Genomic DNA, 10,851 nt, shown 5'->3' on the forward strand with positions numbered 1-10,851 from the left:
GTAAGTGACTGGGTGTCCATCAACCAAGATTGAGCAGCATAGCCATGATCTGCTAGTCTAGGGTCCTCTGGAGGGGCTGCTGAGTGCATGGGCCAGCTGCGTCATCCACTAGCCTGTGATGCAAGAGAACCATATCCCTGAGATATCTGCTCTGGGGACTTCCCTGGTGGTCCAGTGGTTAAGACTCCGAGCGCCCAGTGCAGGGGGCTTGGGTTCAACCCCTGGTTGGAGAACTAGGTCCCACGTGCCTCAACTAAAGATCCCGCATGTCACAACAAAGACTGAAGATTCTGCCTGCTGCAATGAGACCATGCTTGGCCTAAATAAATAAATACGTGCTCAGTCGTGTTTTACTCTTTGCAACGCTGTGAACTGCAAATGACCTGCCCAAGGACCTGCCAGGCTCCTCTGTCCATGGGATTTTCCAGGCAAGAAAACTGGAATTTCCTATTCCAGGGGAGCTTCCTGACCCAGGGATTGAACCCTGGGTTCGATTTCTCATGTCTCCTGAATTGGTGGATGAATTCTTTACCACTAGCACCACCTGGGAAACCCAAATAAATAATAAAAACAAACAAAAAAAATTATATCTGCTCCAGTCTCAGATACGGGGAAGGGAGAGTGGCCATCCGTAGAATATGCAAGACACTAAAATCCTAAACAAGCAGGTCATTTGAATAAGAGGTTTATTTTATACAGAAAAGAAAACTCCAGATAAGAGACTGCAGGTCATCAGAGAAAAGGAGGGGCAGGGTGCAGTGAGGACTCATGAATGCATGTGCTTGGTGACTGAAGGCTGAGGACCTGCTATGTTAAAGGGACAAGTTGGGCTAGAGAAGACAGCTGTGAAGGCTGTGCAGAGCTGCAGCTAAAAACTGGAATGGATTTGGTAGCTGCTGTCGGAGAAGGCAATGGCAACCCATTCCCAGTACTCTTGCCTGGAAAATCCCATGGACAGAGGAGCCTGGTAGGCTGCAGTCCATGGGGGTCTCGAAAAGTTGGACACGACTGAGCGACTTCACTTTCACTTTTCACTTTCATGCATTGGAGAAGGAAATGGCAACCCACTCCAGTGTTCTTGCCTGGAGAATCCCAGGGATGGGGGAGCCTGGTGGGCTGGCGTCTATTGGGTCGCACAGAATCGGACACGACTGAAGCGACTTAGCAGCAGCAGTGGAGCAAAGACTTAAGACAAACCAAGGGGCTGATATGCAAACCTAGACTGAACTAGAGAAAAACTGAGTATCAGAGATGTTTTTCTCTTTTGAGTGAATACCTAAGATAGGGGGGTCTGGATCGTATAATAAGTGGAATCTTAGTTCCTGACCAGGGATTGAACCTGGACCCCAGCAGTGAAAGCTCCGAGTTTTAACCACTGGGCTGCCAGGAAATTCCCCCTGTATAACTGTATCTGAAGTGACTCAACTCTTTTCCTAAGTGGTTGTACCTTTACTTTAGCCACCTCATGCGAAGAGTTGACTCATTGGAAAAGACTCTGATGCTGGGAGGGATTGGGGGCAGGAGGAGAAGGGGACAGAGGATGAGATGGCTGGATGGCATCACTGACTCGATGGACGTGAGTCTGAGTGAACTCCGGGAGTTGGTGATGGACAGGGAGGCCTGGCGTGCTGCGATTCATGGGGTCACAAAGAGTCGGACACCACTGAGCGACTGATCTGATCTGATCTGAGCTGTACCTTTTGCATTTCCACCAACAATATATGAGAGAATTTCAGTTTCTCTGCATTCTCACTAGTACTTGCTGTTATCAGTATTTTTTTAATTAGCCATTCTGATAGGTTTGTAATGGTGTCTCATGTGGCTTTAATTTGCCTTTCCCAAATGATTAATGACATTGAGCATCTTCACAGGTGCTTATTGCCATCTGTATAGCTTTTTTGGTGAAGTGCCAGTTCAAATCTTTCACCCATTTAAAAAATAAGCTGTTTTCTTATCAATAAATTATAAAATTTAATGTATTATAGATACACCTATATCAGATATGTACTTTGCACATGTTTTCCCTCAAAAGCTTACTTTTTCATTTTCTTAATAGTGTCTTTTGGAGAGCAGAATTGTTTAATTAACAATTAAATTTTATCAGCATTTTCTTTTACAGTTGATGCCTTTTTGTCCTGAGAGATCTTTGACTAACCCAAGTCACAAAGATTTTCTCTTTGAATTTTATAGTTTTAGGCTCTACATTTAGGTTTGCAATCTCTTTTGGTTTTGTTTTTTGGCTGTGCAGTGTCGCTTGTGGGATCTCAGTTCCTGGACTCGTGCCCTTGTTAGTGAAAGCACAGAGTACTAACCATTGGAACACCAGAGAAGTCCCTGCAATCTCTTTTGAGTTCATTTTTATACATAGGTTAAATACGTAGGTTTTATACATACATATAGTCAAAATTGTGTATTTTTGCACATGGGTAACTTAATTGTTCAGCATCATTGGTTAAAAAGACTTCTTTTCGCTATTATCCTGGCACCTTTGTTGAAGATCAGTTGGCAGTAGATGATGTATATAGATCTATTTCTTTTTTCTTTTTTTGACCACACCACGAGGCATGTGGGATCCTAGTCCCCACCCCTCCCCCCTTGCCACCAATCTTTTAACCCATGCCCCCTGCAGTGGAAGTGTGGAGTCTTAACCACTGGACCACCACAGAAGTCCCTGTGTGGGTCTATTTCTGAGCTCTCTATTCTGTTCAGTACATCTATGTCAATCTTTTCACCAATACCATACTGTTTCAATTACTGTAGCTTTATACTACAATAAATCTTGAAATTGGGTAGTGTGAGTCTTCAGACTTTGCTTTGCCTTTCCAAAATTGTTTTAGTTATCCTAATTCCTTTGATTTTTTTTTTAAAATATAAACTTTGAAATCTGGTTGTCAATTTCTCTAAACAACCTGTTGGGATTTTGTTTGGATTTGTGTTGAATCAACAGGTCAATTCAAAGTGATTGACATCTTAATTGTATTGTATCTTCTTATCAATGAATATTGCATATATCTTGGTTAGGTCTTTGGTTCTGTCATGAATGTCTGTGGTTTTCAGCATACAAATCTTGCACATATTTTGTTAGATGTATTCCTACACAAAATTATGTTGTATTTGATATTATTTTTTTTAGAATTTCTAATTGCTTATTGCTAGTATACAGAACTACTGCTATTTTTTGTATATTGACCTTGTATTCTATGACCTTGCTGAACTCACTTTACTAGTTCTAGTATTATTTTTTCAGATTGTTTAGGATTTTCTATGTCGTGTTGCCTGTAAGTAGAGGCAACTTTATTTTATTCTTTCCAATTTGCATTTTTTGTGTGTGTGGTAAAATACATATAATGTAAGATTTACCATTGTAACCCTTTTTAAGTGTATAAATCAGTGGCATTTAGACCATTGACAACATTGTGCAATCATTACCACTGTTGAGTTCCATGTTTTCATCACCCTACGCAGTAACCTTGCATCCAGTAAGAACTCACTTATTCTCCTCTGTCTCCAGCCCCTTGGCAACCAGCAATCTGCGCTTATCTCTATGGATTTGCCTATTCTGTATATTTCATATAAATGGAACATGTGGTCTTCTGTGCCTGACTTCTTTCACTAACCACACTGGTTCATCGATGCTGTAGTATAACTTCATCCTTTCCACAGCTGAATAATATCCATAGTATGGATCAGTTCAGTCACTCAGTCGTGTCCGACTCTTTGCAACCCCATGAATTGCAACACACCAGGCCTCCCTGTCCATCACCAACTCCCGGAGTTCACTCAGACTCACGTCCATCGAGTCAGTGATGCTATCCAGCCATCTCATCCTCTGTCGTCCCCTTTTCCTCCTGCCCCCAATCTCTCCCAGCATCAGAGTCTTTTCCAATGAGTCAACTCTTCCCATGAGGTGGCCAAAGTATTGGAGTTTCAGCTTTAGCATCATTCCTTCCAAAGAAATCCCAGGGCTGATCTAACTTCAAAAAATCCATCAATCCACTGATGAACATTTGGGTTGTATTTTTTAGATATTGGGACTAATGCTGCTATGAATGTTCAGGTACAACTTTTTGTTTGAACACTTGTTTTCAGTGTTTTTGGGGGGGCATATAACTAGGAGTGGAACTGCTGGCAATTCTACATTAAAGTTTTTGAAAGCCTGCCAAATTGATTTTCACAGTGGCTGCTCCATTTCACATTCCCACCGGCAGTGTATGAGGTTCCAAATTCTTCAAATCCACACCAACACTAGTTATTTTCTTTCTTTCTTTTTATTTTTTCGGTTTTGGTCTCCTGGTGGGTGGGCTTCCCAGGTGGTGCTAGTGGTAAAGAACCCCCCCTGCCAATGTACGTCAGACATAAGAGACACTGGTTTGATCCCTGGATTGGGAAGATCCCCTGGAGGAGGGCATGGCAACCCACTCAAGTATTCTTGCCTGGAGAATCTCATAGAAGTACCTGAATAGCCATTAAGCCAGCCCATTAAAACTGTGATTTCCCTTTCCTATTCAGGGCTTCTACACTGTTTCTGTAGCCTGCCATGAAGAGGACATGCTACAGTCCTGGATGGGAGAATCCCCTGACACTTACTCGGTGATCAGGCTACAGTCTGTGGGGTTGCACGGAGTCGGATACGACTGAAGCGACTTCATACATCCTGTGTGACATGTCATGGTGAGTTTGATTTGTATTTCCATAATGACTAATGACACTGAATTTCTTTTTATGTGCTTTTTAGCCATTTGTAGATCTTTGGAAGAAACGGTTTTTTTGGTAATGACCTCCACTGCTTCTATAGCACTCCCCACCACCCAATCACAGTTAACTAAGGATGGATGGGTCTTGAAGGAAGACAAAAACAGACCCTACTGTCCAAATCATCATCTTAAGGACTATCTAGGCTTACATAGCGGAGAAGGCAATGGCACCCCACTCCAGTACTCTTGCCTGGAAAATCCCATGGACGGAGGAGCCTGGTAGGCTGCAGTCCATGGGGTCGCTAGGAATCAAACATGATTGAGCGACTTCACTTTCACTTTTCACTTTCGGAGAAGGAAATGGCAACCCACTCCAGTGTTCTTGCCTGGAGAATCCCATGGACAGAGGAGCCTGGTAGGCTGCAGTCCATGGGGTCGCTAGGAATCAAACATGACTGAGCGACTTCACTTTCACTTTTCACTTTCATGCATTGGAGAAGGAAATGGCAACCCACTCCAGTGTTCTTGCCTGGAGAATCCCATGGACAGAGGAGCCTGGTGGGCTGCCGTCTATGGGGTCGCACAGAGACGGACTCGACTGAAGTGACTTAGCAGCAGCAGGCTTAAATAGACATGTCATAGCTTAGAAAAGACAAACCGTTGGTCCTGCACTCCCTGACTTTAAAGGATGTTCAACAAGGATCAGTCTTTGTGGAGTTTGCAGACAGTACATCCTCCAGGTGGAAATTTCACTAAAGTTGATGCTGTAGTTCCTGACTCATGCATGTTCCTCGAGGAGGAAAGAGCACTTGAATTCGACTGATAAGGGTCACTGTGAGGGAAGGGAAGCGGAAGTGACCTTGCAGAGTAGGGGCCTTTGAGCCAATTCAGTGTGCTGCTATGTCTTCCTTTACTGAATATATAATTGGCACTAATGTTTTGGAGTCCCAGGTGGCTCAGCGGTAAAGAACATGCCTGCCAATGCAGGAGACACAAGAGACGCAGGTTCGATCCCTGGGTCGGGAAGATCCCCTGGAGTAGGAAATGGCAACCCACTCCAATATTTTTGCCTGGAAAATCCCATGGACAGAGGAGCCTGGAGGGCTTCAGTCCATGGGGTCTCGAAAAGTCCGATACGACTGGGCGAGTGAGCGACTGATGTTTTACGTGTTCATCCTGTGATCACCCCATAAGTGTCAGGGTATTCTCCCATCCAGGGACTGTAGCATGTGTCGTCCTCTTTATGGCAGGATACAGAAACCACATGGAAGCCCAGAAGAAGAAAGGAAAATCACAGTTTTAACTGCTTAATGGCTATGGAGGCACTCAGAAGCCATTTCCCAGTACAAGAGCGCCACCTTCCGGACGAACCTGCTACATACACCCCTTTTCAAGAAAAGTGAAAATGAAGTCGCTCACTCGCGTCCGACTCTTGGAGACCCCAAGGACTGGGGCCCACTAGGCTCCTCCACCCATGGAATTTTCCAGGCAAGACTACTGGACTGAGTGGCCATTTCCTTCTCCAGGAGATCTTCCTGACCCAGGGATCGAACCCGGGTCTTTCGCATTGCAGACAAACGCTTTACCGTCTGAACCACCACAGAAAGTGAAGTCGCTCAGTCGTATCCGACTCTTGGCGACCCCATGGACTGTAGCCTACCGGGCTCCTCTGTCCATGGGATTTTCCAGGCAATAGTACTGGAGTGGATTGCCATTTCCTTCTCCAGGGGATCTTCCCGACCCAGGGATCGAGTCCAGGTCTCTCGCATTGTAGACAAACGCTTTACCGCCTGAGCAACCGCTATTAATTGCTGTTTCGCCAAAGAATGTTCAAACTACTGCACAATTGCACTCATATCACACTCTAGCAAAATGATGCTCAAAATTCTCCAACCCAAGCTTCAAGAGTACTTGAACCATGAACTTCCAGATGTTCAAGCTGGATTTAGAAAAGGCAGAGGAACCAGAAATCAAATTGCCAACGTCTGCTGGAACATAGAAAAACAAAAGAGTTCCAGAAAAACATCTACTTTTGCTTTATTGACTAAGCCAAAACCTTTGACTGTGTGGACCAAAACAAACTGTGGAAAATTCTTAAAGAGGTGGGAATACCAGACCACCTGACCTGCCTCCTGAGAAACCTGTATGCAGGTCAAGAAGCAACAATTAGAACTGGCCATGGAACAGACTGGTTCCAAATCGAGAAAGGAATACGTCAAGGCTGTATATTGTCACCCTGCTTATTTAATGTATATGCAGAGTACATCATAAGAAATGCTGGGCTGGATGAAGCACAAGCTGGTATCAAGATTGCCGGGAGAAATATCAATAACCTCAGATATGCAGATGACACCACCCTTATGGCAGAAAGTGAAGAAGAACTAAAGAGCCTCTTGATGAAAGTGAAAGAGGAGTGTGAAAAAGCTGGCTTAAAACTCAACATTCAGAAAACCAAGATCATGGGATCTGGTTCCATCACTTCATGGCAAATAGATGGGGAAACATTGGAAACAGTGAGAGACTTTATTGGGGGGGGCTCCAAAATCACTGCAGATGGTGACTGCAGCCATGAAATTAAAAGACACTTGCTCCTTGGAAGAAAAGCCATGACCAACCTAGACGGCATATTAAAAAGCAGAGACATTCCTTTGCCAATATAGGTCTGTATAGTCAAAGCTATGGTTTTTCCAGTAGTCATGTATGGAGGTGATAGGTGAACTACAAAGAAAGCTGAGCACTGAAGAATTGATGCTTTTGAACTGTAGTGTTGGAGAAGACTTTTGAGACTCCCTTGGACTGCAAGGAGGTCCAACCAGTCAATCCTAAAGGAAATCAGTCCTGAATATTCATTGGAAGGACTGATGCTGAAGCTGAAACTCCAATACTTAGGCCACCTGATGTGAAGAACCGACTCATTGGAAAGACCCTGATGCTGGGAAAGATTGAAGGTGGAAGGAGAAGGGGACGACAGAGGATGAGATGGTTGGATGGCGTCACCACCTTGATGGACATGAGTTTGAGCAAGCTGCGGGAGGTGATGATGGACAGGGAAGCCTGGCGTGCTGCAGTCCATGGGTCGCAAAGAATCAGACACGACTGAGCGACTGAACTGAACTGAAGCTCCATTGAAAAAGACTGCCTGACCCATGGAGACCTTATGACTGTCTGACTTGATGCCTCCATTTTGGGGTAGCTCAACTATTAAGGTAAATGGTTAAATGTAAATGGCATGTTCAAAGACACAGCTAGGCTGATCCTCAGGTCATCTGAGTTTTGCAATTGAAAAGTAGGGGCTTCCTATTTGGAGAAAACTTAACCCCCACCCCCCACCCCGCCAAACACACACACACTGCCTGAAGCAAAGCTGCTGGTTTCGTGAGGCCTTCGATTTACACAGGTTCTCGAAAGTGACAAGGCCTGGATCACTGCTTTTTGGGCTGAGTGAAAAGCTAGTGGTTGGTGGTCCGGTGGTTAAGAATCTGCCTGCCAATGCAGGGGACATGGGTTCCATCCTTGGTCTGGAAAGTTCCTACATGCCACGGGCAATGAAACCTGTGCACCATGAGTAGAGCCCACACCCTAGAGCCTGTGCTCCATGACAAGAGAAGCCATCATGGTGAAAAGCCTGCGCACCTCCAGGAAGCATAGCCCCTGCTCGCCACAACTAGAGCAAGCCTGCCTGCAGCAGCGAAGACCCGAGGGAGCCAAAAATTTTTAAATTTATAAGAACTGGAGGAGGGTTCACAGCAGTCATCCAACTCCAGAGCCAAATTTGGAAGACACTGCAGTCAAGGGTAAGGTGGGACTTCCTATTCTCCCTCCTGTCCACATGCATCTTGTGTTAATGGTTGTTGGACCCATCTCCTAAGTAATCAACTCAAAGAGATTCCTGACTTTACCTTCTCCCTCTCCTCCTGGTCCACACGGCTTAGTCGGGCAGGTTGGGCACTGAATGTGGTCCTCCCAGTGAGGCTGCATCTCTTCTTGGCTGCCTCCTGATAATTAATCTCCTGAGAGTTAAGGGGTGGGGGAGTTATATATACCGTTTTGAGAATTTAGGATTCTGCCCGCTGACCATTCTTGGGTCACCTTTCTTTCTGCTGGACGGCCTGGTGGTCATACCCTCCAGGTGGCTGCCTGGCACAAAGTAGGCCAACTAGAGGGTTCAAAGTGATTCCTGGTTTAGTCACCAGCGTTCTTTTGTAGGCATCATATGGCCCTAGATCAGCGGTTGGCACACTACACGTGTTGTGTGTGGGATAAATCTGGCTTGTGAGCTAAGAGTGGCTTTTACATTTTTTAAGAGTTGTAAAAATCAAATAAAGAGAATACAGTCGGCCCCCTTTGCATCCACATGTTCCACCATCCATGGGTTCAACCACACGTGATCGAAAATATGTGAAAAAATTTTTAGAACGCAAAACTTCCCACACTGGGTATTGTTTACATAGCATTTATGTTATATTAGGTATTAAGCAATCTAGAGACGATTTAAAACATACGGGAGGATGTGTGTAGGTTATATGCAAATACTACATCATATTATATAAGGGGCTTGAGCATCTGAAGAGTTTGGTATCTGGGGAGTGGGGAGGAGGGTCCTGCAAGCAATCCTTAGGGTCAGTATTATATGCCATGGAGACCATGTTCTGAAAAATCAAAAATATCATCTGGCCCTTTATAGGAAAAGCTTGCAGAACTGTCTTAGCAGAAACTACTTGCTGAAGTTCCTCATGTGGCTTCCCCAAGCCCATGTCATGGTCATTCAGATCACAGTTAACAAAACTCATCCCTCCACATACACACTGCAGGACCGTCCTAGCCAGGACACCTCTTCCTCCACAGCCACTGCAGAGGGGCCTGAGGCCCCTACCCCACATTTCCCAAGATCACCAATCTCCCCCCACGCAGAGGCCACCTCGCACGTCCTCAATTCCCTCCCAAGCTTGTGGGAGCCCCTCAGACCAGGGAAATGTAGGTTGCATGCCGGTATCCTAGACGCAAGGGTCAAGAAGCACTTAACCAGCTGGTGGAGAAATGAAAAATGAAAGGATCCCAGACTGGGAGCCAGACCACCTTGCTTCTCTCTCCACCTGGGTCGCTGATTGGTTGATTTGACCACAGGGCTGTCTTTTCTTTTCTCCGAGCCTCCTGCAATATCCACTTCCTGAAAGGAGAGGTGGGAGAGGGAGACTGGCCACAGGCCTGTCTGTCAGTGCCTTGGTCAAGTATTAACAGGGGCAGGGGGCTTCTCATAGCATCTGGAAAGGTGCCCTCCATGCCAGGACTTCTCGCTCACCCCAGCCTCACATAAAAGCACCTTCTGATCACTGCTGTGCATGTAGGACTCATCACCTACACTGGCCTCTCTCTTACCCCACCAGATGCTTGGCAATACTGATTCATGGTGGCCCTTCCTGACTCTGAGAGGGGAGGAGAGACACAGAGGGGAAGGTGAGGGTGGAAGGGGGACCAGACCCACTCCACTCACCTCCCGCTTCCGGAGCTGGGTCATCCTAGACCGAGGGTCCATGGAGAGTAAGGGAGGAGGCAGGAGGCCACAAGGGGAGTCTCAGGGCAGGAAGGGCCTGGGGACCTCTGCCTCTTTCAGGGCTCTCCAAACGGGGTTGGAGAAGCCATTACATTGGGAATGCAGGAAGAAAAATTTAGAATTTCTACTTACATCTACTTTTTTTTAAACCAGTGAGCAAAACAAATGAAACTTAACTGACATCAGGTATATAGAATAACGGGAGTTCACAGGTAAAGTTTCTACCTAGGTTGGGAATGTTTTTTCAGGAAGTGGGTGCTGATAAAGGAGTGTCATAAAAGATGTTTAGACATGTTTGAGGTAAATAAAGGTGCACGTGAAGAGTTGAGAAGTGATTGGGAACCAGAGTTGGGGATGATGGAAGCTGGCATTGATTCTCAAGGTCATGACCTTTGGGGGTAGGCAGTGGGAGAGAAGGGTTTTTGCCCAGGAAGTCGCTAAGGGGTGTGGCTTCCAGAAAGGGCCTAGGTCCTCCAGCCCTGCCCCCCAGCTGCCTTAACTCCATGTGACATTCAGAGAGGCTGTGCTGGGCTTAGATTCTCAGTCACGTCCCACTCTTTGCGACCCCATGGACTGTAGCCCGTCAGGCTCCAATGCCCATGCGTA

Source organism: Bubalus bubalis, chromosome 18, assembly GCF_019923935.1.
Source record: "Bubalus bubalis isolate 160015118507 breed Murrah chromosome 18, NDDB_SH_1, whole genome shotgun sequence".
In the NCBI taxonomy this organism is placed as follows: Eukaryota; Metazoa; Chordata; class Mammalia; order Artiodactyla; family Bovidae; genus Bubalus; species Bubalus bubalis.